The sequence below is a fragment of the Oratosquilla oratoria genome, chromosome 12 (assembly GCF_046742065.1).
Source record: "Oratosquilla oratoria isolate Oo_2021 chromosome 12, ASM4674206v1, whole genome shotgun sequence".
NCBI lineage: Eukaryota > Metazoa > Arthropoda > Malacostraca > Stomatopoda > Squillidae > Oratosquilla > Oratosquilla oratoria.
Genome location: NC_134788.1, coordinates 1497466 through 1500383, shown reverse-complemented (window position 1 = coordinate 1500383; position 2918 = coordinate 1497466).

The following is a 2918-nucleotide window of genomic DNA, read 5'->3' as shown; positions in this document are numbered from 1 at the left end:
CCCCACACAGCGATAAGGCAGCGTATGAATATACTTTGCCTCGAAGAAATCCTCATACAAAGGCAGCTCCGTTGGACTGACCACATCATCCGCCAACTCACCAATATACGAGTACATGGTTACTAAGTTTATTCCATTCATTGACCACCCTATTAGTAAACCAATTCTTGCCTATTTCCTTCTTAAATCTAAATTTGTCCAGTTTATACCCATTACTGCGAGTCCTGCCCTGTTATTTTATTATGATGACCTTGTTTGCTTCACCCCTTCACCCCTGTTTGCTTCACCCCTTCACCCCTGTTTGCTTCACCCCTTTGATCCACTTGAACACTTCTATTAGATAACCCCGCACTCTGCGTCTTTCCAGAGAGTGTAAGTTTAGGTGCGTAAGTCTCTCTTCGTATGGCAAATTTCCAAGTCCATGTATCATTTTGATCATTCTTCTCTGTACTGATTTTAGTGAATTGATGTCCTTTTTGTAGGACGGAGACCAAAACTGTACCGCATAGTCAAGGATGGGTCTAACTATCGCTAGATAGAGTTTGATAATTACCTCTGCACTTCTATTCGTTACCGTCCTAGCAATGAAGCCTAATGCCCTGTTAGCTTTATTTCTGGCGCTAATGCACTGCTTCCTGGTTTTGAGGTGCGGACTCACCAGAACACCCAAGTCCATCTCGCACTCAGATTTTTCTAAAAACGTGTTATCTAAATTGTATCTATTTTTGGGGTTGTGTAGCCCTACGTTTAACACGCTACACTTAGAGATATTGAAGTTCATTTGCCATTTCACCGACCATGTTAACAATTTATTGAGATCATCCTGCAGAATCTCTGCGTTGTCTCCTGACCTAATTAGGCGTCCTATTTTAGTGTCGTCCGCAAACTTACTAACATCACTATTTATCCCATCGTCTAAGTCGTTTATGTACATAATGAACAATAAGGGACCCAAAACCGAGCCCTGGGGGACCCCGCTAGTAAGATTGCCCCACCTAGATTTTATTCCATTTATGATGACCCGCTGTTTTCTGTTACTAATCCAAGCTCTAATCCATTCTAACACTTTTCCTCCTATGCCATGGGCTTTGATTTTATTTAGTAATCTCCGGTGTGGTACCTTGTCGAACGCTTTGCTAAAGTCAAGGTAAATAACATCGTAATTTTCATTTTTATTTGGCGCCTTATATACTTTAGTGTAAAAGGATAGAATATTAGTCACATGACTTACCCTTGGAGAAACCATGTTGTGAATCACGAATTAAATTATGCCCTTTGATGTGTTCTCCGAGTCTATTTACTCTTATTGATTCAAGCATTTTTCCTATAACCGATGTCAAACTGATTGGCCTGTAGTTGCATATAGACGATCTATCTCCCTTCTTAAAAACAGGTTTAGGAGTTTAATCTGGTCGGGGGTCGGCTCCTAAACCTCGGCCTCATCTGTCATGCCCTAAAAAAGCCCAGCCGTCACCAGAAGAGAGTGGAGATAGAGGTTCTCCTTGAGAACATCTACGCTCTAGAACACGAGGGTAAAGTCTCTACTTCCTCCAACCTTTCTGTCGAATTGTTGGCCGAAGCAGGTGAATCTCGAGGTTCCTATAGGAGTCGTCTGATTGATGCCAGCCTGAAGAAAGCCGCTAGAGAACTCCGGGAAAAAGAAGACATTGTTATAAGAAGAGCCGACAAATCTGCTGTGTTTGTTCTCCTTCCAAAATGTGAGTACTTACAAAAGATGGATATGATCTTGGGAGATGCCTCTAAATTTGAACAAATCTCCAGGGATCCTACCACCAAGTTGAAATCTAAGTGTAATGCCATAATTGATGCCATTAACGCCAAAACCGGGGGAACCCACCTTTCCCGCATTTCTGGGGACCATGGTCCTGGCTATGCTTATGGCAATGTGAAAACACATAAACCCAACTACCCGCTTAGACCTATTATCAGCCAAATCCCCACCCCGACCTACAACCTAGCAAAAACTCCAAACAGTCTTCTCTCTCCCTATACTCCCAGGACCTGGTTGCTCAAATCCCCTAAAGAGTTCATTGATTTACTCCACAGCAAAGAACCCACAGGCCTTATTGCATCTCCTGATGCCGAAAGCCTTTTTACTAACGTCCCCGTTGATGAGACAATAGACTTCATCTTGGACGAGGTCTACCGTTCCCACCATCAACACTTGGACATCCCGGAAAATTTGCTGCGTCTTCTGCTTGAAGCCTGCACCAAAGAGTCACCATTCCGTGGACCAGATGGAAAAATGTATAGGCAGGTGGACGGTGTGGCGATAGGGTCCCCACTTGGGGTCCTCTTTGCCAACTTTTACATGGGCCTGGTGGAGAGAAGAGTTCTTTCTGTTCCCCATCTTCGTCCTTTCACTTATGGTAGATATGTGGACGACATTTTTGTGGAGGTCAGAGACCGGAAATATCTCCAGGATTTACGTGACGGGTTTATAAGAAGCTCTTGCCTTAATTTCACTCTCGAGCTGCATGATGATGGGTCCTTACCCTTCTTAGATGTGTTTGTTAAGCCAGTTGATAGCAAATTCGTGACTTCAGTTCACGTCAAAGAAACTAATGAAGGAAGATGCCTGAACGCCGAAGGAGAATGTCCCACCTCTTATAAAAGAAGTGTCATCCGCTCTTACGTCAACAGAGCATTCACCCATTGTTCTACTTGGCCCCTACTCCATCAAGAGCTTCAACGCCTACAGCAAGTCCTAGTGAATAATGGATTTTCCAACAAAGACGTCCAGTCTATCATCATGCAAAAGATGGACGCTTATATGAGATGTCACAACCCCCGCCCTGAGAAACGCCCTCCAATCCTTTTGCATTATAGATCTTTCATGAGTACAGCATACCGTACTGATGAAAGAGTAATGAGGGAAATAGTTGAACGTGGAACCC